This window comes from Podarcis tiliguerta (genome assembly GCF_965153285.1).
Source record: "Podarcis tiliguerta genome assembly, chromosome: 9".
In the NCBI taxonomy this organism is placed as follows: domain Eukaryota; kingdom Metazoa; phylum Chordata; class Lepidosauria; order Squamata; family Lacertidae; genus Podarcis; species Podarcis tiliguerta.
The window spans coordinates 7684467-7711948 of record NC_139542.1 but is presented as its reverse complement, the minus strand read 5'-3'; the positions used below and the strand labels follow the sequence as shown (position 1 = coordinate 7711948).

At 43.4% G+C, this 27482-nt stretch overlaps 1 long non-coding RNA gene across 1 annotated transcript in view; it reads left to right on the top strand.

The window, feature by feature from the left end:
* Positions 1–7275: 7275 nt before the first annotated feature.
* The window catches only part of LOC310657752, a 73105-nt gene continuing 52898 nt past the window's right edge, over positions 7276–27482 (top strand). Inside the window, exons 1-2 of the long non-coding RNA XR_014501897.1 lie at positions 7276–8047; positions 8089–8193. This is a non-coding gene — a long non-coding RNA (uncharacterized lncRNA). The remainder of the gene's footprint in view (positions 8048–8088; positions 8194–27482) is intronic.

Sequence of the window (27482 nt, the reverse complement as noted above, 5' to 3'; positions counted from 1 at the left end):
ACCCAGCAATGGTTTTCATTCCACAGATGCCTGTAGTGCTGACAGAAGTTAGTTCTAAAACTAACATTTCCTGATATAAGAAGCTGTGCACATTTCCCCGGGTTTGAAACCATCTCACCTAAACACGCTAAGATCCAAATTTCAATGAGGCCTATGTGACAGGACTTGATGATTGTTATTGCAAAAGAAAAGCCCAACCATTTGCAACCTTTCCTGTTCTGGTCAGACTTTTCTGTTCATTCATACCCCCATCTACTTAATATACCAAAGAACACACAGAGATTCCTGCTAGATCACCTAGTCTACATCGGACAACCAGATGCATGTGGGAAACCCATAGACAACTCATGGGGAATAGCCCTCTTCTGCGGCTGTTCTCCAGAGACTTGTGTTTAGGTGCCTCCAGTCCTTGAGCCTCTGATCCTGGAAGAACCATATAGGCATTGTTTAGTAGCCATCGATCGTACTATGCTCCTCAAGTCTAAGACTTAAAACAACTGAGCCTCTTGGGCTTGCTGATTCGAATCTCCACAACGGAGTGAGCTACTGTTGCTCTGTCCCAGCTCATGCCAATCTAGCAGTTCGAAAGCACACCAGTGCAAGTAGATAAATAGGTACTGCTGTGGCAGGAAGGTAAACAGTGTTTCCGTGTGCTCTGGTTTCTGTCATGGTGTTCCATTGCACCAGAAGCAGTTTAGTCATGCTGGCCACATGGCCTGAAAAGCTGTTTTGGACAAACACCAGCTCCCTCGGCCTGAAAGCGAGACGAGTGCTGCAACCCCATAGTTGCCTTTGACTGGACTTAACCATCCAGGGGTCCTTTACATTTACCTTTACCTCCTCAAGTGTTAGACCTAATAATCCCATCTCTCAGTTAACAACTCCCATTTAATATAATGAAAACATCAGGGCGCCAGCTCCTGGGGCCCGAGCCCTTCTGGCCTCCCCAAATATTCAGGAATATGCAAAGCAAATGGAACTCATAATTAAAATGTCTCCACATAGTGAAGAAAGAAAGAAAGAAAGAAAGAAAGAAAGAAAGAAAGAAAGAAAGAGTCTCATGGAAAATAATCATGCACTGAGTCTCATCTCAAGGAGTTTGCAGGGGATTTCTTTTCAATGCTACCCAAGTGCCTCTAGACTCCAGCTACAACAAACACCACTACTGAATGAGTGCCTAAGCTCCAGAGTTGCAGCATACTTAGCACAATACTCCCAATGCTTCACACAGGAACATAGAAAGCTCCTTATACAGAGTCACACCACTGGTCTGTCTAGCTCAGTATATCGTCTATAATGACTGGCAGTGGCTCTCTAGGGATTCAGGCAGGGCTCTCTCCTAGTCCTACCTAGAGATGCTGAGGGGTTGAATCTGGGGCCTTCCGCATGCAAAACTCTCCTGCCTCAGGTGGCTTCTCGCCATTGCTGCCAACCTGCCCTTCTGCCCACCAGCAGTGTCCTTCCAGTGGGGCCCAGCAGAAAGATCTGAAATGGGGTGTTCAAAGAGCAAGGAAGGGGAAGGACAGAACTGGCCTGGGATGAATCCTGGCCTGGCCTCACAGCCAAAGGGTGATGGCATCAGGCCCAATCTAGGCTCACTCAGTGTGCCATCTTGGAGCTTGGTCTGCAGAGATAAAATATCCATCTCATTTATTTATATTTTGCTTGATTGTAAAAAAGTAAAAAAAACAAATCCAAAACATTTAACAAAAATACAAAACAATAAAACTAATTAAAATCACAACCATATCTAAATCACAACCATAGGAGAGGAGATTTGACTTCCATTTTGCCACAGGAAGGAACATGGCGTGAGCTCAGAAGGGTTCAATCACTAACAGGATTTGAAAACCCTATCTAAAATGTATAAAATCTTATTAGAGTGGTCAGTAAAGGATGAGGAGGTGGGCAGTGGACCTAGGACACAATATACAGCTGTCAGACTGGGTGAATTTATGCAAGGAAGACCTTAAGTTCACAGCCAGTTATACAATTAAGGAAAACTATATGGAGGTTTTCTATGGATGGTATCTTAACACCAAGCAGACTTGTCTTAATATATGTAAAGAAAACTCAGATAAATGTTGAAAAGGCAATGAAGCGGTGGGTACAACATATCACATTTGGTGGGTATGCAGAAAGATGAGGGAGTTTTGAGATCTAATTTATAATGAATTAAGAGGGATGTTTAAAATCTCATTCCCCCCCAAACCAGAAGCATTCCTATTGAGGACTGTGGGAAATGAGACTCCAAAAACTTTAAAGAAAGTGTTCATGTACGCCACCATCGCAGCAATAGTTGTGGTTGCACAGAACTGGAAAAGGGAATGTTTACAGACTAAAAAAGATTGGTTGACCAAATTAATAGAGTAAGCAGAGATGGACAAGATCAAACAAAACAAAAATTTAAAAAAGATTGGAACATATTCAAACAATATTTGAAAGACTATTATGGGGGAAATGAAATTTTGACTAGTTTAGATTAGAATAACTTCTGTAAAATATAGTGGAAAAACAGGAAAACACACTCACAGACATGTTAAGAGAGGCATTCAAATAAGTAAAACTGAGGACCCAAGTAAGAAGGGGAGGGAAGTCAAGTTTAAAAGGAATACAACTGAATCAAGCAATTAAGCACAAGTTTTTGTTTTCTTTATTATTATTTAGAAATACATGTTTAGCCATAGGAGACCTGAGATGTTATAATGTGATTCTATGAATGTAAATTAAAAGAAACCAATAAACTGGAACGTGTCCAGAGGAGGGCAACCAAAATGGTCAAAGGCCTGGAAACAATGCCTTATGAGGAACGGCTAAGGGAGCTGGGCATGTTTAGCCTGGAGAAGAGGAGGTTAAGGGGTGATATGATAGCCATGTTCAAATATATAAAAGGATGTCACATAGAGGAGGGAGAAAGGTTGTTTTCTGCTTCTCCAGAGAAGCGGACACGGAGCAATGGATCCAAACTACAAGAAAGAAGATTCCACCTAAACATTAGGAAGAACTTCCTGATAGTAAGAGCTGTTCGACAGTGGAATTTGCTGCCAAGGAGTGTGGTGGAGTCTCCTTCTTTGGAGGTCTTTAAGCAGAGGCTTGACAACCATATGTCAGGAGTGCTCTGATGGTGTTTCCTGCTTGGCAGGGGGTTGGACTCGATGGCCCTTGTGGTCTCTTCCAACTGTATGATTCTATGATTCTAAAGATGATTTGCAAAATATAAAATCACAACCATACTTTAAAATACACAAACATAAAGATATTAAAACAGATTAAAATTGCCTTAACTTTCTAAGCATCTGGGTGGGCTTGTCTAAACAAGAATGTTTTTAGCAGCCACCGAAAAGAGTACAATGAAGGCACCTGCTTGATCTTAATAGGCTAGGAGTTCCAAAGTGCAGGTGCTGCCACACTAAGTGATTGAGTTCTTGCAAATGTGGAACTGGGATTACGTGGCATGTGGTTGAGTGGGCACATGTGGGTTAAGCAATCTCATACGTGAACTCATCCCAAGTGGCTAAGGGCTTTTTATAAGAGATGTGGCCTGAATCTAAATCATGTCTACCAGTGGACAACTTCAAAAGGAGCTTGCTGTCAGCCCCAATCAGCTGATTGGTATTGTCAGCAACCCTCTTTGAGGTTCTCCCCCATTGCCATTAAGACGCAGGTTGATTCTCAGGTGTGCAGTCCCGTCCAGTGGTCAACAATGGCCCATGGAGGGTTGAGCAGTTCTTTATCTGGTCTTCAGGTATTCATTATGTAGACTCTTTGGCTGTTCTGCTACCACACAAAGGCACAAGGTGACTATGGACTTATTTCACATTCCAAACTCCATTGTACATCATTTACAGAGCTTGTGGTGGCCAGTGTTGAAATGCTAGCTAGTCTAGGTGCTCCCAGTGCAATTCAAAGGGTTGGTACTGACCTTTAAAGCCCTAAACAGCCCCAGTCCTGTATACCTGAAGGAGCATCTCCACCCCCATTGTTCAGCCCAGACATTGAGATCCAGCTCAGAGAGCCTTCTGGTAGTTCCCTCATTGTGAGAAGTGAGATATCAGGGAGATAAAGAACTACACAACTTTTAGAAGACATCTGAAGGCAGCCCTGTGTCAGGAGGTTTTTATGTTTGACGTCTTATTATGTTTTTATATGTGTTGGAAGCTGCCCAGAGTGGCTGAGGCAAGCCGGCCAGATGGGTAGGGGTATTATTATTATTATTATTAGGTATAATATGGAATGATGGAATGAACTAGGTAAAACACAAAAGGAACTGCTCTAGGAATCAAAGTTTTGGTAAGTGTTATGATGATGATGATGGTTAAAGAAAAGAAAGAATAGGTGCGTAATATGATAGTTATGATGAGATATTGAGAGACACCCTAAGGTAATGATATAAGCTATTTAATCTGATAGAGGGTTTTTTTATATAGAAAAAAGTCTTCAGACAGCAAATGCTTTATAAAAATAAAGACTCTCAAAGTTCCCCAGGTCTCAGACTTAATCAAAACTGCCAAAGAATGCCCTTGGAATTTTCATGGAAATGTGTACTTTTATTCTTGTAAGTAGTCTGTTGAAGAAATAAGAGCATATTCAAATGAAGTATATATACTTTTTTATTTCTAGAAGCATAGCACTGAATATTCAGAAATGAGGTCCAATGATGATATATTTTAATATACTTTTTTACAGTTTTGATTGAAAAAGAAATGGCTTTATGGTAACCATAAAGTCCTGTGTGGGATACTGTGGAGGCGGGGAGTAAGTTGATATAAAGAGCCATCTTATAATGTAGGAAAAAAGAGATGTGCAAACCTTGCAGATGAAATTTCATTTCCCCTTTTCCATCTAGCAGTTTCCATGGAAAATCCTCCTGCCTAACCAAGCATGAGCCCACTGAACTGACACTCTCATTTCTCCTATATTCAGCTGGAAATTCCTAATACTTAACATTATTTAAGGGTTCAGTCTCTGCAACATTTACCAATGTGGTGCCTGCCATAGGCTTTGGACTACAAAGCCCAACAGCCCTGATGGCTGTGTTCCACCTCCACTGTCTCCAAATACCAATTGGTAGGAATCAGAAATGGGGAGGTTGTGGTTGAGCTCATGTCTTCATTGCCAGCTTCCCACTGGCATCTGGTTGGCTTCTGTAAGAACAGAATGCTGGTCTAGATGGCCATTTGACCTGATCCAGCAGAGATGTCCTTATATTTTTATCACTAAGCATTGGTTGTGCTGACTGGGGGCTGCTGGGAGTTAAGAGTCCCACAATGTTTGGAATGCACCACATTCCAAGGGCTGGTCTAGCCTTACAACGCTAGCAAAACTTAAGATATTCTGGGGCAAGAGTCTAGAATGTGCATTTGAATTTCACCTTTCTTCTTCTTATTTTTAAAAATTCATTTTTATTAAATTTTCCACTTTAACAATCCGATCAAATCACATTACATATTCCAGATTATACATATGCATATAAAATAAACCAAATATTCTGCCAAATTATAATTTTTTAATAGGACTTCCCATGCTTCAAGTTCGGAGGGTTCTGATCATCTCATATCATTACTGCTTTTCATAGTCATTTCCGATGGTTCCTCTAATTCTTCCTGTTGTTAACCTTCCTTCTTTCACGGCCTCTGAGTTGTTCCCACAAGCGAGTTGAAACAAGCAATGATGTGCTTCTGTGTGGATTTTATGTCTATTGAAATATACTCGGAGTCGAGAGTGGATTTCATGCTCTTTATTCAGCTCATAGTGGTGAGGAGGAATGAATGTTCCCCCAAAGTATCTGTTTTATATACATTACTTACACAATGGGCTGCATGTGAGATTGGTTAATTCCGGGATTCTCCTGTAGGCCAATCAGGTTGTGGATTCACTTCCACGTGGAGCTGGATTGGGTGGCTCCTGTGGACCAATCATACTACTACATTGTTCTAGGACCAATCATACCGCTGCATTCTGAATCCTATTGTTCTAGGACCAATCAGACTGCTGCATTTTGGATCCTATTCAACTCAGTACATAACATCTATTATTCCCCTCTATAAGTTTGCAGCCTCTCCTCACACACTGGTGTTTCTGCCGAATCAATCCAAAGGTCTTTTCACCTTTCTTCCATCTGCTTTACATGCAGGTCCTAGGTGCAAACCCTACCATCTCTGGGTAGGACTTTGTTGTGAAAGCGTGTTCTCCCTAACAGAGAGCACGTGTTGCGGTTGGGGAAACAGGCCACCCTGTCGTGACTCAGCGGATTTGGAGAAACCCAAGCCTGTAAATGGTTAATATTGGGTTGCTGAGGATTTTTGATTGTAGCCAATTTGGAGGAGGGGTCAGAGTCTTTAAATACAGGGGCCAGACGTTGGACGTCCTCTTGGCCATTTTGCATTGGATCACATGGAGCACTTGGACAATCTTCTCATTGTCTGGTTACATTTCTTTATTTCCTTATTTTCCCCTTTCCTTTTTAATCCTCTCTAGTCCCGTAAATAATTTAATTTCCCCCTTTTCCTGTTCGATTTCCCACCCCACCCCTTACCCAGCCCTGTGGGAAGATTCTCCCTGTATCTGTGGCTTGCCTTTCCCAATAGGGAGAGAGCCCCCGTTAGGGGCTTTCTTTTGCAAAAAGGTTTCCCTCATTTCTCTTGTTGAAATTGTGGGGCTAGTCAGGGCTGTTCCCAGCTTAGCTTGAATCACTTTCGTTTATAGTATCCCCGAAGGTTGGCTTTATTTTGAGTGTGTGCAGCGCTGTTGGCCAAATTTTAAGCTAGCCTTTGGTTAAAACACTAATTTGAGTTCCTTTAATATTGCTATGAGACTAAGATTCTCAAGAGCAGAAGCTAGGCCTATTCGGCCTGCACATAACTTCCAAGCCTAAGTCTGCTACAGGTAGCAGTTAATTGTTAGGCCTCTGACACGTGACTCACTCTTGCTATAGGAATGTATCTGCTCGCAGGCCCAGTTGCTGCTAATGTATATCTTAGGCGGACGCAGGGCCCCAGAGGCTCTCTGTGCCTCCAAGGACTATGAGCACTCTGTATATGCTCTTGAACTATGCTGTTTCGGAACAAGTTTAATTTCTTTAAGTTTGTTTTGCCTTGATAGTGGCGACTGCCATTTTAGAGATGAGCCATTGTGGCTTAGTGGCTAAAGTGTAGGATATAGGAACTGGGAGACAGGGTTCATATCCCCCTCTTAGCCACATAACAAAACAAAATGCTCCTTTTGGGCTGTTCTGTTGCTGGGTAGTTTGGCCCATTTGTGATAAGAACTTTGGGGTTTCTTGAAGGGGTGCTTCCCTCTAAAAGGGCAAGCAGGGGTACCTGGACAAGCCGTAGGCTACCTCAACTCTGCTATTTCACTGGAAACATTTATGCCTGGTCTAGCAGGTGATCCTTGGGCTTTGCCCTAGAATTCGATGGCCTGGAAGCGTTTCCGGCCTGAATAGTGTCCCCATGTGGTCCATGAAGCATTGGTTTCACTGGGTCAGTGCATAGTGCCGTTAATGCCTAGGTTGCAGGATTGGTCCCTGTATGCTCCCCCATTGCTCTACCTGGACACTTAGGTCCTTTTGGTGGTTACCTCACTGTGAGGGATGTAATGGGTGCCACGTTTGCATTATGCAAGTGAGAGAAAGCACCTTTGCATGCCCGCATTGCAGTTTGCTCTGTGTTTTGCAGGGCACAGCGCTGCACGGGCTGCAATTGCATTGCATTGCGTGAGAGATTTGCAGTTGCATTGCATGGAGTGTGTGTGTGCATTGCACGGAGTGTGTTGTTGCATTGCACAAAGTGTGTGTGGATTGCATGGAGGGTGTAGTTGCATTGCACAGAGTGTGTTTTTTGCATTGCACGGAGTGTGTGTGCATTGCACGGTGTGTGTAGTTGCATTGAACGGAGGGTGTGTGCAGTGCACAGAGTGTGTAGTTGCATTGCACGGAGTGTGTAGTTGCATTGCATGAAGCGTAGTTGCATTGCATGGAGTGTGTGTGCATCGCAGGGAGTGTGTTTTGCATTGCACGGAGTGTGTAGTTGCATTGCGCAGAGGGTTTGTGTGTGCATTGCACAGAGTGTGTAGTTGCATTGAACGGAGGGTGTGTCCAGTGCACAGTGTGTAGTTGCATTGCACGGAGTGTGTAGTTGCATTGCACGGAGCGTGTAGTTGCATTGCATGGAGTGTGGGTGCATTGCATGGAGTGTGGGTGCATTGCATGGAGTGCAGTTGCATTGCATGGAGTGTGGGTGCATTGCAGGGAGTGTGTTTTGCATTGAACGGAGTGTATAGTTGCATTGCACGGAGGGTTTGTGTGTGCATTGCACAGAGTGTGTAGTTGCATTGCACGGAGCGTGTAGTTGCATTGCATGGAGTGTGGGTGCACTGCTCGGAGTGTGTTTTGCATTGCACAGAGTGTGTGTCTGAAAAGGAAGCTGGCTCGGCAGCAGCTTTGTCGGAACTTCTTTAGGGGTTCTGGCCAGCGTCAGCCCTGTAAATTTATATATCATGATGGCAGCACAAGATGCCCCCTGCCCAAGCGGGGGCTGGAAGCGGGCAAGCAATAGCTCAATACCTTTTGCCCATATTCCCATTTTATTTAGGGATCCAGTTGGATACCATTGCTAAAACATACCACTTGCCTATGGAGAAGCTGTCTGCCTTGAAGGAACTTCTTTTGTAATACTTCCTCTGTAGCAAGTGATGCTTCATCTGATCCGATCTGGCTGGGTTAATCTTCCCACTAGGCCAGGCTGCCTGAGGTCCCCTTACCTTTGCGTACGCCTACCAAGTGTGGTGAAGGCAGATATCAGGCGATGGTAGCAATTCCTGAATGTATGCAATAGTAGTGCGCCATGGCAGGATACCTTGAACCCACACAGGGATTTTCAGGTTCATGCTGGTGCTGCTGGATCTTTGCCTTTTGGTTTTTATTTCAAGGGCTGCTGGGTGCAATGCTATGGCCTCAAGCCCGGTGTGGTGAGGCAATCATGTGACATAACTTTTCTTGAGTTTTCCCCATTGTAGTAGCAGTTCGCATGTGGCCCGAGGAGTTCAGTGACTGTCGGATCTGCTTTTGGTCTGATAACAGGCAGTAGTGAGCGTCTTGGGAAAACAGTCCTCACGCTCTAGCACAGTCTCCGCCCCTCCGCTCATGCTTTCGAGCTGCATTGCTTAAGGTTTAATATTGTGCTTTCTACTCTCCAAATTACGGGATCCTCTAATGATGTCGCTGACACTCTATCCCATTTTCAGATAAGCACTTCAGATCCTGGGCTCCAGACTCAGCTATTGCCAGACTTTCCAGACCACCTGTGGCATTTTGACAACAATTAGTAATTACAGAGAGCAGCAGCTTCCATTTCCCCTTATGCTTTTAGCTCTTATGGGAAGGCCTGGATGGATTTCTTAGCCTTAAGCTGGCAGTCCTCGGCCATTCAGATGAATTGGCCCCCATCCTCTGAGCAGATCCTGCAGTATTTGTTCTGCTGCAGATTGGGCATGCGGTTATAACTATCAGAACTCAGTCCGCTGCAATCTATGTTACACTGAAGCTTTATTTTTCAGAGACCCTTGTATAAAGTTTGTAGTGCACAGGGTCTTGGAAGGTTGGAATAGGCTCCAACCTCATAGGACAATGGGCAGGAAGTCGGTCAATTTTACCTATGCAGTATCTGCAACAAGTTAACTTGTCTGCTGGCTAAAGATCAAGGCGAGACTCCTTTCTGTAGTCCATTGCATTTTTGCACTGAGGGTTGGGAAAATGGTTGTTGGAGCCAGCACGAGGCTGAGAGTCTGGAGGCTTATTGCTTCAGGACTTTTCCTTATCCTTTGGAGCTTGTCATTGGAGTTGGGAACTCTAAAACAGACTTAGTGGGTAGGAGTGCCATTATCAGGCTTCCCGCCACAGGTGAGGAGGGCCCTTGCCCGGTTATGGATAACAGAACATTTGGCTTTTCATTCACTGGGGGCTGGCCCGCTCCTAGTGCATGAAAATGGGTTCCCGTTAGCCAGGCATCAATGTGCTTACGTTGTGCACCAGTTATTACGGCCTGCGGCTTGCTTACCGCTGAACACGCCTCATTCCTTACGATTAGGTGCTGCTGCAAAGGCTGCACACTGGGGGCCTGTCAGTAGACAGGATTGCGTATACGGGGCATTGGAAGTCTGACGCTGACAAGGGTTATATCAGGAAGTGTCACAATGATGTCTGTGCTGATGCTTGTCTGTTATTTCCTTTTTTCATAGGAGCAGCTGTGCACATTTGGGCCACAGCATTGTACACTGGGCTGGCAAGCGCACTGACGAGTTTGGACTGGGGCGCCATCTCAGTCTTTCTGCTCATGTGAACATATACTGGATGTCCGGATGGGGAATGCTTTGGGAGGAGATCCTTCCTTTGGTGCGGTCGAGTGTGACCTGTGCAGGTCCTCCCGCAGTGCTGGTGGTACAGCTGGGCGAGAATGATTTGCTGTCCTCCTCCAGCATAAGTTTGCATTCCTGCATGCAAGAGGGCTTGGATTGAGTTGATGGCAGCTCTCCCTGGACTCAAAATAATTTAAGGCATTGGTTCAAGGTGGTCTGGAGGGGGGGTTGGAGCACCTGTCCCCTCCAATGCGCAAAGATATTCCATTAAGGGAATCCAAGGATTCACCATGCTTTTGTCAACCCCTTTTGAGGGGTAGGGTCACGCAAGAGTCCCTGGGAGCATTTGGGGGTGAGCTTGAGTCTGATCCTGGTTCATTGCTCCCCCACGCTGTTATTGTACTGACGATATGATAGGGCCCTGTCGTCAGTGCTGCCCTGCTGAGGTCAGGTGCAGCTAGTTGGGAACCAATGCTTAGACAAACTACCACCGAGCAGGCCAGAAAGCATGTTAATAAGGCAGTGGACAATAGAATAAAATAAATAAAGTAAATAAATAAAATAAAATAAAATAACGAATAAAATAAAATAGGTCCTTGCTTTAGGTGGTTCTGTAATATTGCACCCTGCTATTTTTCTTCAAGGCTTTTGCCCTCTTTAGGGCAGATGGGGTGCATCTTTCCCCTATGGGGAACGACACCTGGGGGATGGCCGTTCTAGAGGCCTATTGTTCCAGGATGTGCAGCTATCTCCCATGGAAATGAGAATCACAATTCAGAACTCAAAGACGGATCAGAGTGGTATGGGTGCCCTCATCTGTCTCCCTGCCACAAGGGAGGCTGGTCTCTGCCCAGTGAAGGATGTCAGCAAGTTCCTAGCTGTTCGCTCCCCTGGGGATGGTCCTCTGCTCAGGCACGAAAACGGGTCGCCCCTAGCAAGACACCAGTTTGCCACAGTGATGCGTAAGGCGATTCTGGCCTGTGGTGGCACGGCCGATGGTTTTGCCCCCCATTCCTTCAGGATTGGGGCTGCCACGATGGTGGCCCACTGGGGTTTGTCAGCCTCCAGAATAAAGGATAAGGGTCGATGGAAATCGAATGTGTTTAAAGGTTATGTTCGTTAACAATTGATGGCTTACACTTTTCTGATTTGTTTGTCTTAGGATTAGCAGCGGTCCGCATTTGGATGGTGGGGCACAGCATCATCCATTGGGCTTGTATCGCTGCGCGGCAGTCCGGATTGGGTCCAGGTCTCGGCCTTCCGCCACATGTGCAGTTGCCTTGCCTTGGCTGTCCAGACGGGGCATGCGCTGGTGAGAGTTGCTGCCATGGATCCGGAGGCAGTTGCTGCTGGAAGGGCCACCCGTGGCTATTGTGGTGCAGCTGGGTGAGAATGACCTGGTTTCCTTGGACTGTTTTTTCACTACGTTCTGCAATTTTGGGTGACCTGGAGACACTGCAGGCAATGGTGCCGCAGCAAAAAATTTTTGGTCAAAGCTTTTGCAACGACGCGTGTGGATGGGCAGTCGTTGCCCAGCGGCCATGGAAAGGGCCAGGAAACGCATCGATTCTGCTGTCGCCAGAAAGATTTTTCGAGCTGGTGAGATGTGATTTCTCACCCTGAGATTCTTTTTCAGGCCGCATCCTTTTTCAGAGCGGATGGTGTGCACCTGTCTGCCTCAGGGAATGAGGCTTGGTTGAGTGCAGTGGTGGCCAAGCTGAGGGCTTGGTTGGGTCAGTGAGTGGTTTGGCGGGGAGCTGTGGGCTCCATGGCGGTTAGGCATTGGTTAAATTGGTGCTTGGAGGGGTAAGTGCCTACCCCTCCAAATGATGCGGAAAGGGAATTCCGTTAAAGGAATCCAGGGGCTTGCCATTCTTTCGTCCTTGTCCCTGGCATCGGACTTGGGCCGTGCAAGCCCCAAAGGAACATGAGGGTGAGAAGTGAGGGACTGATGCCCAGCTTCATTTTCTCACCCAATACTTGTTTCCCACGCTGGCTTCCGTTGGTGTCCGGAAGGCCAGCTCTGTCCCTGAGGGCATGGACAGATAGTCATAACCAATGCCTAAGCAACCACTCACATTTTTTGTATTTTGAATAAAGTTGTGGCCAAAATTATGCCAAAAACCTTAACAAAAATTGATGTGTGATGTGTGAATTTTTTGGGGGTGGCCTTGTGGGACTCAACACGCAACTTTCCTTCCTTGGATGTTTTTAAGCAGAGGTTGGGTGGCCATCTGTCCTCGATGCTTTAGCTGGGATTTGTGCATTTCAGGGGGTTGGAATAGACAACCCTGGCGTCCCTTCCAACTCTACAGTTCTATGATTCTATCACTGGGAGAGACTCTTGCATGAAGCCCTGGACTGCCACTGCCAGTTAATGTAGACAATACTGAGTAAGATGAACCAATTCTCTCTCTCAATATAAGGAAGCTAGCTATGCTCCTATGCTCAGGGTGGAATGCATGGAGTTGTCTCTCACTTAGGAAATAATAATAATAATAATAATAATAATTTAAAAAAATAATTCTATTTTTACCCCACCCTCCCCAGCCAGAGCCGGGCTCAGGGCAGCTAATACTGATAAAATTTCAGTAAAAACATAATGGGGGGAGAGAAAAAAAAACAATTTAAAATACAGATTAAAATGCAATTTAAAATGCAGCCTCATTCTACAAGTCAAAACCATAAGGGGAGGGAAACATAAGGGTCAGACTGAGTCCAAACCAAAGACCAGGCAGAACAGCTCCGTCTTGCAGTCCCTGCGGAAAGATGTCAAGCCCTCAGGGTCCTAGTCTCTTGTAACAAAGCATTCCACCAAGCTGGGGCCAGTGCTGAAAAGGCCCTGGCCCTAGTTGAGACCAACCTAACCACGTCATGACTTGGGACCTCCAAAATGTTGCCATTTGTGGACCTTAAGGTCCTCTGCGGGGCATACCAGGTCCCATAGGTACTGACCAAACCCAATCTGTTTGCTTCAGCAAGGTGCCTATGTACCCTCAAACAATGTATAGGACCCATCACCTCTCTAGGCAGTTGATGACTAAAGAGAGGGCCTTTTCAGTGGTGACCCCACAACCATGAACCATATCACCAACACCACCAAGATCTTCACTTGGTGCCTACTCTTTATCGTTTTAAATTTCATGCCAAGCCCATTTTATTTGTCCAAGATTTTAAGCAAGTGTGGGTTGTTAATGCTCTTCGGTTATTTTTTCCAGTGAGCTTGGGGAAGTTTTTTGAACGGTGGGGTATAAATGTACTTAATAAATAAAATATAATTAAATGTGTTGTTTTTTGTTAAATAAATCATTTGTGATATAATTGAGTTTGCAATTAGCTATTTATTTCACTGTCTCTTCAAAAGGTTTTTCTTGGAAGAAGCCTCACAGGAGAAATAAAATTTAAAGTCAGAATATAAATGTTAAATAAATACATTAAATGAAATGGATGTGTGGGGAGACAGACACTGGGTACACACATTTCCTGCGGTTGTTAAGAATGTGGAGTTCCTTCTCTCAGATATTCTTGTGCTGGTGGTCTTATTAGCATTTATATAGCATTTTTAAGTGTTTGAAGGGCTCCACGCTACACTAGCAAGGCAAGAGGAAGATGTTTGGCTTGCCAGTTCATTAGCTGGTGTTTTGTAGTGCCTGAAAGCTTCCCTTAGGAAAGAACATAGGAAGCTGCCTTATAACAAGTCAGACCAATGGTTCATCTAGTTCAGTATGGTCTACACTGATTGGTAGTGGCTCTCAGGGGTTTCTGACAAGAAGGCCACTTCCACACTGTACATTTAAAGCACCATGATACCGTGTTAAGCAGCCATGGCTTCCCCCAATGAATTCTGGGAGCTGTAGTCTGTGAAGGGTGTGGAGAGTTTTCAGGAAACCACTCATTCCCCTCACAGAGCTACAATTCCCAGAGTTCCCTGGGAAGAAGAGTTGATTGTCAAACCACTCTGGGAATGGTAGCTCTGAGGGAGGAAGAATAGGGGCCACCTAACAACTCTCAGCTGGGACACGGGGGTCGCTGTGGTTTAAACCACTGTGCCGCTTGGACTTGCTGATCAGAAGGTCGGCAGTTCGAGGCCCTGCGGCGGGGTGAGCTCCCTTGTTCAGTCCCAGCTCCTGCCAACCTAGCAGTTTGAAAGCATGTCAAAGTGCAAGTAGATAAATAGGTACCACTCCGGCGGGAAGGTAAGCAGCATTTCCGTGTAGTGCTCTGGCTTCACCAGAAGCAGCTCAGTCATGCTGGCCATATGACCTGGAAAAACTGACTCCGGAAGCAGACAAACGCCAGCTCCCTCGGCCTGTAAAGTGAGATGAGTGCCAGAACCCCAGAGTCGTTCGCAACTGGACTTAATTGTCAGGGGTCCCTTTACCTTTAACAACTCTCAGCACTCCTAACAAACTGCAATCCCAGAATTCTTTGGGGAAAGCCATAACTGTTTGAAGTGGTGTCATGGTGCTTTAAATGTGTATTGTGGATGTGGTCAACGTTTATCCCAGCTCTAACTGGAGATGCAGGGGATTGAACTTAGGACTTCTGAATGCAAAGCAGCTACAGTTGTACCTCGGAAGTTGAACAGAATCTGTTCCGGAAGTCCATTCGACTTCCAAAACGTTCAGAAGCCACAGAAGCCACGCTGGACTTTCAGGTTCCAAGGAATGCTCACAAACCGGAACACTCACTTCTGGGTTTGCAGCGTTCAGGAGCCAAAACGTTTGACTCACAAGGTGTTCATCAACCAAGGTACTCTACCACTGAGCATGGAACAGCATGGACAAAAGTCTGTGCATGGAAGCAGTGCCTCACCAGTAGGCTACTACAGCTCAAGAAGTGAAATATCTAGAGCTACACTGTGTCTGCAAACCTCCCTTAGCATGAATTAACTTGAGCAGAGATCCATGAATGGTGGCAGAGCTACTGCAGCTCAAGATGTGGACTGCAGGAGTGAAATTTCTTGGCAATCGGACAAAAGTGAGACATCCCACTATAAAGCCCCTTTTCTCCTTTTCAGAGGTATTCCATAACTATTTTTCAGAGCGCCATTTCTACCAAAGTCCTCTAAGAAATGCTCACAGGCTGGTCATTATCTAGGTCTTTCTTCTCCTCTCTCGCTCTTCCTCCTCAACACAGCTATAATTTAAAATGTATCATCACCCCCCACCCCAAAAAGAAAGCCTATCATTCTCTTAAAAGGTTTCTGATTTCTCCCTCTATGATGCCAACTTCACTTTCTACGTGATTTGGAGCAAAAAGGCTTAATGCAAAAAAAAAAAAAAAATCAAATCCCCCAGGCTTAGACATGTATTGCTATGGTCAAATGCCATGTCATGAACTGATTAAGCCCTTAACTAGCTAAACTCCTCAAGGCTATGCCTGATAACGGAAAAACCCACCAGGAAGAAGATGAACTCAGGGACCAAAAAAGGAAAGATGAAATATCTTTGTGAGAACAAGATCAAAATGTATTTCAATTAGATACATTTCTATATATGTTTTAAACCTGCAAATGCCACCCCTGGCCCATCAGATGTCCAGGGGCTGAGCCACAGCTGCTTCAAATATGGATTTCTTGGAATGTTTTATGTCCCTGCCACATTTTGTTAGCAGAAAGTAAACAGTAGTGTGTGTGTGTGTGTGTGTGTGTGTGTGTGACTGACTACTTACTGCACAGGTGACAATGTCCTATTGATACATGTATTTATATTCCACCTTTTTTCTCCAGGGAAAAAATGTGAGATGATGAAGAAGAAGAGTTTGGATTTGATATCCTGCCTTTCACTCCCTTTAAGGAGTCTCAAAGCAGCTAACATTCTCCTTTCCCTTCCTCCCCCACAACAAACATTCTGTGGGGTGAGTGGGGCTGAGAGACTTCAAAGAAGTGTGACTGGCCCAAGGTCACCCAGCAGCTGCATGTGGAGGAGTGGAGACGCGAACCTGGTTCCCCAGATTAGGAGTCCACCGCTCTTAACCACTACACCACACTGGCTCTCAAGATATAAATTGCCCCCCTCCTCATTTAATCCCCACAACAACTCTGAGGTAGGTGAGGCTGAGAGGCAGTGACTGGGGCCCAAGGCAAGACCCTCTAAGTGTCCCTATTTTCCAGGGTCATCCCTGATTTTAAAAAGTCATCCCATTTTCTTATTTGTCCCACTTTTCCTCAGGACATCCCTATTTTCATAGGAGAAAAGTTGGAGGGTATGGAGTTATCCAACCCCATAGCCATTTTATGGCAGCCCTGTACAGGGAAGTTTTTTAAAAAAATAATAATGTTTTATTATTATTTTATAAATGTTGAGCGCTGCCGCGAGTGGCTGGGGAAACCCAATAGGATGTTGGGGGTATACATAGTAAAATTATTATGGGATGGGGCATCACTATTTTCATCAGAAAAATGTTGGAGGGTATGCCAAGGTCACCCAGTGAGCTTTGGTCTGAGTTGGGATTTGAACCCTAGTCCCCTGGGTCCTAGTTTGACACTCTAATCCAGAGGTTTTCAACCTTTTTGAGTCCATGGCTCCCTTGACCAACTACGTTCTTTCTGCAGCTCCCCTGTGGGAAAACATGTCTTGGAAACCCAGTTATGTCACCCCACAATCTTACTCACCTTGGGAGGCAGCAGTGGGCATTGCCAGGCCTGCATGGAGAAAAGTCTCCCCTTTGGCGCTGGACACTCAGCTCCCAGGCAGGCATAGCCCACAGCAAGCGCAATTAAGGCCAGCGTGGCACCTCCATACCTGCCTGTCCTCCCATTTGTTGGTCCATTCCCCAAAGCAAGGGCTGATGGACTGGAAGGCTGGGCTCCCTCACCCACTTGCTTGCTTACTCCAAGGCCACCCTCTTCCCAGAGGCATCATTCAACTGGGGAGCTTGTAGTCAGGGCCACTGCAATAAACAGCTGCATGAGCCTTTGGGTGGTGGAGACACGAGAGGGCATCAGAGGAGGGAGGGAAAGGAAGAAAGGGACAGAGGCCAGTGCTGCCTGTGGCACCCCTGACTATCATTCAAGGCACCCCAGGGTGCCAAGGCACACTGGTTGAAAACTTTTCTCTAATCCAGGGGTTAGCAACCTTTTTCAGTCGTTGGCTGGTCCACCGTCTCTAAGACCATGTGGTGGGCCGGACTATATTTTGGAAAAAATAATAATGAACGAATTCCTATGCCCCACAAATAACCCAGAGATGCATTTTAAATAAAATCACACATTCTACTCATGTAAAAACAACAGGCAGACCCCACAAATAACCCAGAGATGCATTTAAAATAAAAGGACACACTCTACTCATTTAAAAACACGCTGATTCCTGAATCGTCCATGGGCCGGATTGAGAAGGCAATTGGGCCGCATCCAGCCCACGGGCCTTAGGTTGCCTGCCCCTGCTCTAATCACTACACCAGACTGGCTCTCAGTCCAATGTATTCCTCCTAGAAGGACTACATTGTAGATCTACTTCTGTGTGAATTCTAGAATGAAAAGTGCACTCAGGAAAGAATTTTGCCCCTGAACTATTGGATGATAGCATTGCAGTGGAAGAACTTCAGGGTGATAACCAACTGCCTCACTCAATACAGAATTTTACCCCAAATTCAAATTTTAAAGCAGAATTCAGCAGCACTTATGTCTACTAGCACAAAATGCCAAAAGTTGTTGATGGGTTTGTTTCTTAGTTATAGGGAATTCTACTACAGATCAGCATGTCAGAGCAGGTGATTCCTTAGTTTCCTTCCACCTCTATAATTTTTCTTTTCTTTTCTAACAGTAGGGTTGGCCAAAGACTTCGACATACAGTAATTTTGTTTCAGTTAACTGCTCTTTGACTAAAAAAACCCCAACACCTCCATACCACATATCTGATACCATCATTAAAGCATCCTGCTCATGAATGCATCATGTATGCATGATCTGAAACGAAGGGTGATTTGTATTGGTCTTTCTGCCACATAACATATTTTGCATTGGGATTATGAAAGGCTAGAATTCTTCCACAGGAATGATTGACGCTCCTTCCTGCTCTTAGAGGTCAGCATGTTCCTTAGTCAGTTTTATGGGAAGTAAATCATATGCATACTTGAGAATATACCCCCTTTTTTGGCCAAGCTATTATACACTGAATTCTAGATGTCAGAAGGGTTGGATTTTTATGAACTGAAACAAGAACCATATTAATCCTCTAGAGTGTTGCAGTGGAGCGATTATACTGTGCACTGTTTGGATTCACTTCAGTTTTACATGATCCTTCCTCAATGGAGGGCTGTCAGAGCACAGGAAGTTGAATACGGATGAGCCGAAATGTCTCAGGGATGTACACTCTGTACAAGTATTCTATCAAAACACACTTCATTATAAACAGCAGAATAAAGAATTTATGTCCCAAACAACTGTCCTTTACTCACTGAAAAATGTGGTTAGTGCTTAAGATCTATGCAGGCAACACAATCTGTCAAGGACTAGATACATTATGTTTAGGTAAAAAAACATCAACTTCGTTGGACTGGTCATGTTGTGCGGATGCCTGATGATCGTCTTCTAAAGCAACTACTCTATTCCGAACTTAAAAATGGAAAGCGTAATGCTGGTGGTCCACAAAAGAGGTGTAAAGACGGTCTCAAGACAAATCTAAAAAAATGTAGTATAAACACTGACAACTGGGAAACACTGGCCTGCAAGCGCTCCAGTTGGAGAACAGCCTTTACCAAAGGTGTCATGGGCTTTGAAGACACTCGAACTCAGGATGAAAGGGAGAAACGTGCTAAGAGGAAGACGTGGAAGTACGTGTGGATCCAGAATTGGCCTCCACAGTCGCTTATGGACTCAATGTTAAAACCGTGTTTATGGAAGACAATCTTACTCGGCTACAAGTGTCACCAAAGAAGTAGAAGACATTAAGTTTAGACCAATTTTAATTTCCCTAGAAGTGTAAGGAATGGCACAATTAGACTAAGGCCACTGCTACCCACAAAGGCTACATGGAATCTTCCAATTCAGAGACAATATGGAGCTTTCTGGGTAAAAGTGAGGCTTCAACCAAACTGACATGATGAGGGAAAGGGCATCAGAAACAGGGATGATGAGCAGAAAGGGCTACTCAAGGGAAAGACCCCATTAACAGCCACCACTGACTCAGCATACTGCCAGCTTCCTCAGTGAGGAAGAGCAAAGAAGGGCAAGAGAGCCTTGCCTCCCCATCCTAAATCAAGTCCAGCTGGACAGCAGCCTTCCCTAGACCATTACTTTTAAAATGGCAGAAACAGCTGGGAATGGAGAGGGTTTTTTTTAAAAAAAGAGCAATTTTATAAGTTGTGTATCTTTGTTCCTCAGTTTGATCCTTTTACATGGTTTTGCTATTTCATGCATTGTGACTTTCTGTCATTTTTATTGATTAACGTTTAGTAATTATCTATTGCAATTGTTAAGAGTGAATTTCCGTTCAATTATTATTTGCCAATATTTTGAGAGTTAATTTTATTGTGTACTATTATATTCTAATGGGTTATTGAATATTGCCTTATTTGATATGAGTTATTTATTTTAAAGTGATGGTTTTTATTGCAAGTTTTTTATCGGATCGGATTGTTACAAGTTGTGTGACCTTTGTTGTATGTTGTGTTGTTTCTTCAGCTTGTGTGTAGTAAGATAGAAAGGCAGTATGCAATTAAAAGTGAAATTAAAACGAAATGCAAGTCACCTTGACTGAGCATCTTCCACAAACCCAGAGTTTGCATTGCCTTGGAACTGTGCGCAGCTAAGCATTGCCAGGGATAACCAGCTATGGAGAACAAGCCATCTTTCATGGAAATCCATTCGTCACGATCAATCTCATTGAGAGACCCCAGTTAAGTTTGCAGTAAGACCCTCCCCCTGGGATTCATTGAACGTTGTTGAAAATCACTGCAGCAACTATTTCAGTCTCTCCCCACTTGCTACCCACACTCTGTTAAGCTTCAGCTGTGTCATTACACCCAAGACAGAGATAATATTTCTCTTCCTCTTTCTTTATTTTTCTTTTCCTCCTTGGAGATAAGATAAATGCATGACACACACACACCTTTATCAGACTTTGTTGAAAATGGTCCCTGAAAGAAGCAAGGAATTCCATCAGGAGAAATGCTACATCCCGTATGGCTTCCTTTTTAAAGATAATGTGACACTTTTCTTTTATTATGATTACTGGAGAGCTCTTAGCAACCGTCAAGTGTTTGTGTATTTCTGTTAAAGGTATCCCTAAGATGTGCAGAGGCTCCTCTCTATTCTGGTTTACCTACCTGGGCAACAATGAAAGAAGAAAAAGGAAAGCAGCAAATAAATAAAAGTGCCAGTGACAACAAGCTAAACGAAAACAGATTTTGGAAATGACTATAGAGGCTAGATAGGGTGGCAAACTTCACTGTTTTTGAAAGCATCCTTTAGAATATCAGCCCCTTATCGTGCGTAGTATTAAATACAGTTGAATTCAATGTGAGCCATTGAAATCATCATCAGTGTCATCGCCACTATCATCATCCCTGTTATCTGCCCCTCACATCTAAGGGTTACATCTAAGAAAGATAATTTGACAAATAAAGCCATCCATTCCCCAAAATAGGAATAAAGGAAGCTGCCTTCTACTGAGTCTGAACTATTGGTTCCTCTAGCTGAGTACTGTTTACACTGACTGGCAGCAGCTCTTTGGGGTTTTGGATAAGGTTCTTTGCCAGCCCTAGTTGGAGATGCCAGGGATTGACCCTGAGACCTTCTTCATGCAGAGGAGATGCTCCAACACTGAGCTACAACCTTTCCCCTGTTTACCATCCAATGTGTGTGAACAAAACCAGATTGGGGACACCAGCAACAATATTCGTTAGTGTCAATGAGAAGAGGTGTGACTTTAGTGACCACCTAATACTGAAAAGAGGTAACACCTAATGTGCATTCATAATAAGGGACTTTCCAGTTTGGGGGCCATGACAGAGAAGGCTCTGTTGCAATTATGCAGTTATGCCTTGAAGCCAGGGGAATACTTGCACATACCTACAGTTGCAGAAGTCACTAGGATATGGGAAGGACTAGGTGATGCCTAGGTGACTATCAGTGGTACCTATGGAGGATGGTCCACAGTCGAGGTGCTACCACCAACAAGCAAATGGATTTTATTGGGGGGGGGGGGTTCAGCCAGCCATCATACACTCAGTGAAAGAGGTATTTCTTCATTCCACGTCTTGCTCATATTTTCTCCAAGGAGCTCAAAGCAGAGTACATAGTGATGCACACACACACATTTTATCCTCACAATGATCCTGTGAGTTAGGTTAGGCTGAAAGTTGGTGACTGGTCCAAGTTCGTTCCGTGAACCTCATCGCTGAACAGAGATTTGAACCAAGATGTATCAGAGGCCATGTGAACCATAGTGTGACAACAACCTTACATTTTATGTATATAGGGAGAACCAAGAGTTTGTAAGCTACTATGCATAATAAAATTGCATGGCTGGGTAGACTTGCCTAAGTAATAATAACAACATTTTTAGGAGTTATTGAAGACAGCAGGGAAACAAGAAGGGACTTCCAGAGAGCAGGTGCTAAAACACTAATGCATCAATTCCTTAGAAGTGCTGAGTGAACTTTATGTGGCACTTGTAAAAGTGCCAGTTCTGCAGATTGAAGCAGTTGAGTTGGCACCTATGGGGTGTAAGGTGTAAGCTGGTCCCAAGCTGTTTAAGACGTTGTATACTAATAGTAGCACATTGAATTTGGCCTGATAACGAATCATCAGCCAGTGCAGATCTCTGAGCAGGAGAGTAATATGCTGAGCAGGGGTTCTCACTCTTATCAATTCAAAATCCTTTATTAGGCATAAAACATCGCAAAGCAACATACAAACACCACACACAGACTGCACAAAATACGGGCTCAGCGAACACAGCCCATCCCAGTCCAAATCCCAACCCCAAAAAATAAATCAATGCACATTGACAGTACAATACAACACAACAGCACCTACCATTAAAAACCACTAAGACTCTTTATCATGGGCCACTCTTTCCTCATGGACAGCACCCAAAAATTTAGCCACTATCAAAGTGACTCGATCATCGCCGTCCGCCAGCAGGCCCTGAACAGTTGGCTGTACAAAAATCTGCCCATTCAATTCTAGGGCCTCAAATAATTGTCCTCTGGCATACCTGCCAAAATCACAGGAAAAAAATATATGCTCCAGAGTATCGGGTTCTTGCTTTCCGCATCTGCAGCGACGCTCTGATTCTGGGATAGCTAAGTATCTTCCTCTCACTACCACCGAGGGAAACATGTTAAATCTGGCCAACATAAACAGCCTGCACGATTCATGTTTCTTCAGATTTGTCATGTATCCCTTTTGGAAATCTCTACACAAAGGGAGATTTAAGTGGATAGGAGAGCAGATACTGTGCTTTGCAACCTCAAGCATGGTGAGAACAGTTTTTTCTGTAAGGGTCTTCCTGATAGTTTCCCATATATCTTTTGGATCAGAGATTTCAAAGTCAGTTAGAGTGAGCCCTATCGAATCCAGTTTTCTCCTACAAATCGATGATAGATTGTAGATTACGCTATCACTTAAAAGATCGTAAAGTAGAGAATTTGGGGATAGGGCTCTATAATGGAGGAAGATCCAATATTTCAAGGTCCTCAGCCATGCTCTTACTGATAAAGGCAATATTCCCAGCTCACAACATAATGTTTCATATTTTACAGAGTTTGCAAGTCCTAATAATGACCTCAGAAGGGATGCGTGAAATTTATCCAACCTTTTGAGGTCACCTGAAATCCACACTGGTGTGCCGTATAGAAGTTGGGCACAGAGTTTCATGTCAATCACTTGCAATACAGCTGGAATAAATCTGTTTCCTACTGGAGAAAAAAAGTAGGATTTAATATATTGGGCTGTCACTTTGGCCTTAGCTATTGCAGCACATATATGTGTATTCCAATTCATATTATTTTTGAATGTGATTCCCAGATAATTGAAGTGCTTAACTTCCTGTATTAGATGTCCATTAATTATACAGCCTTTTGGGTTCCCTCTCTTTCTGAACTGCATAATCTTTGTCTTTTCGTAATTAATTTTGAGATTATTGAGAGAGCAGTAGTTTGAGAAGCTCTTAAATAATTTTTTTAAACCCAAAACAGAGAGTGAAATAATTACAGCATCATCTGCATAAAGTAATAAAAAGAGTGGGCTATTGTTTAAATAAGGAGTATGAGTCGTTGCGTTTTGAAGAAATAATGGTAGGTCAGATAAAAATAGATTAAATAGGGTAGGGGCCAAGATACAGCCTTGCCTAACTCCTCGATTATTCACAATGGGACCTGCAAGTCTACCGTCTTTTGATACTTTAACATATATTTGGTTATTAGAATGTAAACTTTGAATCAATGTAAGTAGATATGGGTCGATACCAAGATGTTCTAGTTTAGTCCATAGTTTGTTGCGGTCGACCGAATCAAAGGCGCTTTTTAAATCCACAAATGCCACAAAGAGTTTTTGTTTATTTCTCATGACATATTTATCCACAAGATGGCTTAACACTAGACAGTGGTCAAGAGTTGACGAGCCTGCCTTAAAACCAGCCTGCTCTTTACCAGGTAGACCTTTTGTCAGCATCCATTCTTCCAATTTAATAAGCAGAGATTTGGCATAGATTTTACTTATGCATGGTAACAAACTTATAGGCCTGTAATTCTCTTGGCAATTCCTATCACCTTTTTTAAAGATCGGTACCACTATTGAGTTGTTCCACGACTTAGGTACAAGGGCTGAGTGATAGATAGAATTAAAAAGCGGCACAAGTTTAGAGGCCCACCATTCTACATCTAATCTCAACAGGTCTATTGGAATGCCATCCATACCAGGTGATTTCCCTTGCTTAAACGAGAAAATTATCCTTTTCATCTCCTCAACAGTAATTTGAAATTGTGTAGTTTTTACCAGAGAAAATATAAAATTTTCCTTTTTACAGACTTGGTGATCATAAAAAACAGCAGTAAAATGTGAGATCCAAGCCTCATCGCTTATATTAGGGAAATCAGTGATATCTTTTATTGAGAGAAGTGACCAAAAAGTTTTGGTATCTTTAATTTCTAATGCAGTAACAATTTTAGACCATTTGGCTAGTGCAAACTCAGATTTTTTTTCCAGGAGCATGTTCTTAAAAGCATTTTTCATTTCAAAATAAGTCTGCCAGAGATCTTGAGAGTTGGTAATATAGGCCTCTTTTAGACAAGTTCTAAGTTTTTTCTTATAGTTAATACAATCTTTATCAAACCAGTTATACTTATTTGAAGGTTTGTTGCTGAACTGAGGGTCTAAAAAAGAAGAGAATAATTCCTGGATAGTCTTATAATAACAATCATTGTCCTCCAGCGGCATCAAATTTTGGTTAGCCACAGGTTCGAGAGTAACTGGGTTATTTTCAAATACTGCTAATAGATCCTCCCTATTTTTATCACTTATATAAATTCTTTTGGCATAAATAGTCTTATCAATACTAATAAGAGGACAGATATCATTATTTCTAGGATTCCTGTACATCTCTAAAACTATTGGGAAGTGGTCACTCTCTGAGCGAGGTACAACTGTAAAAGAGGCAACTTCATTTAACATTTCAACTGAAACTAGAGAATAGTCGATTACACTCCTACCCCTTTTGGAGCTAAAGGTAAAATTTCCTGGAATATCCGGCCACATTGAGCCATTCAAAAATGAGAGATTAAATTCTAAAACCAATTGTAAAAGTTTTCCTCCCGCTTTATTAATAATGATGTCCTTTGAATTCCTCCCTATTCTCAATGGAAGTGGGGCATCTTCAGCTAGATTTGAGACATAACGTTTATAGAGAGCTGTATTATCTGATCCAATTCGAGCATTGGTGTCTCCCATTACAATCAGGGGGATATTTGGAGATTTACTACGTATTAAATACAGCTCTTCAGAGACTATATTCCAACCATCATCTGGTCTAATTTCCAACTCTATGGGAGGAAAATATATATTTAAAAGAAGAATTTCCCTGTAAGCAATGGAAAATGATAACAATTGTGCATACTGTCCAATATTTCTGGTATAGTTAATTTTAAGGTTAGCAGACTGTTTAATACCGCAGATCAAACCGGCTTTAGGTCGGCCTTTTGTTGACATTTTAGTAGCGGGTAAATTATAAGTAATAAAATTAGGAATATTTAAAAGTTTAAGAGACCAGGTTTCCTGCAGAAGTATTATATCATAAGACTCAAGAAAATTTATAAAATCAGAATCAGCTAATTTACATGAGAGTCCAGCTACATTCCAGGACATAATAGATAGAGTTTGGAGAGATCTTTGATTTAAGGGTGCTAGTGAGGTATGCGTGGTGCATTCCGGATGTCACCCCAAGTTCCTCTGGTTCTTGCTATTAGCCCTTTCAGCGGGTTCAGCTAGTTCAGATGCTAATTCAATGATGTTTAAAGATGTATTCAGTATGCTCACATTTGAGGAAGGTGGAATGCTAGGGTTGCAACCTGGCGCACCCATGCTGGGCACTTTATTTGGAGAGCCCAATTCAGTCTCATTAAGTTCTCTCATTTTATCCCATGCTAATGTAGTGACCAGGTTTGCCTCTGGGATGGATTGCATGTGGGCTGGTTTATAGGAGGGGCGTTTCGGCTCCAAGATCTGAGAGGATGGATTCATCTCCACAGCAACCAGTTGGCCTGGGGTAACGGAGGGTTTCCTGACCCACAAATCCAGCTCGTGACGATAGAGGTATGAAGCCTGATCTGGGGCAAAATCAGATATGTTTTGGTTGTGTGGTCCTGGTTGGTCCTTCGTCAGATTTGTCAGACAGGAACGGAGGTTATTCAGTCTATAAAGTATTTTGTTCTGAGTTTCTTGGGGGAGAGCGCAGTAGGAGTAAACTAAGTTATTTTCAAAACTTTCGAACCCGTTACCTTGGCTCACCTCATATAAAGTCCCGGGAGAGTCTGGTCTTTGAAGATCATTAGTAAGTAACTCTGGGTGGTGATTAGGCGAGTCCTCGGTGGCTTTTATATCAATTAAAGTGTGGTATTCGGCCTTTTGATGAAGTGCTGCAGTCGAAGTTGCAGAGCTGGGGAATAGTGGGATAGGAGAGGCCTCATTTTTAAAGTATCTTGATATTTTTACACCACTTGTCTTTAGGCGTTCTCTGTGTTTATATACCAGTTTTGCCAATCTCCGATCATGGAATGTAGCCACCGCCCTGGCATGCAGGCCATCAAAATATAGATATTCCACTTGGTCCAACTCCGTGGGATTACTCAGAGTACCTGGCATATATGCCTTAAGGAAGTTCAGTAAATGGACTTTGCGATCTTCTTGAGATAAGAATCCTGGAGGCTTAGGATAGCTTGAAAAAACAAGCTTGTTTTGAAGCAACACCAGCTTCCAGTTCTTATTTGTTGGAATGCTCTCCTTATAGGATTTGGAGTTGTCTATGGTTAAAACATAGGACCATGGATCTTGGAGTAATAAATCTTGCTTAGAGCTTGATGGTGGAGCAAGCGCTGAAGATTCTAGACAATCCAGAGCTTTATCAGCACAGACGTTTGGGTGCAAATCCTGTTTGACTGACTTCTTGGCTAAAGGCTTCGCCATATTCCCTCTAGTCCCAGAGGCTGATGTGCTCTCTAGTAGGTTAAAAAGCTTTTTAAAAACCATTTTTTTATAATACACTGGCTTAAAATTTTTTATGTTTTTACTTTTTTTAACATTTTTTACAACTGTGGATCTCCTTTTACAAGCATTAGCTCTGCAGGCTTTCTTACCCTTCCTTAATGGGCCACTCGTACAGAGGGTGGATGCGAGGCCATGTTTACTCTCTGATTCTGCAGGCATTCCGATGGGTTTTCTCCAGAGAGATTTACATAAGTCAGCCATGATGGTGAAAATTTTTGTGCAAATGTCCATGTAGGACTTTATGGATTCGATGTCCTCAGTAAGGAGCACTAGCCATTTGATGATAGATAAACCCTCTTCATTTGTCTCGTGGGAATGAGAATAAGAGTCTTTCGAGGGTTTAATATTTCCCGAGGCCAATTCCGAAATTTGTTTTAACATTAGTTCCTCCATTTTTTGATCTAACGATGGTTCGGGG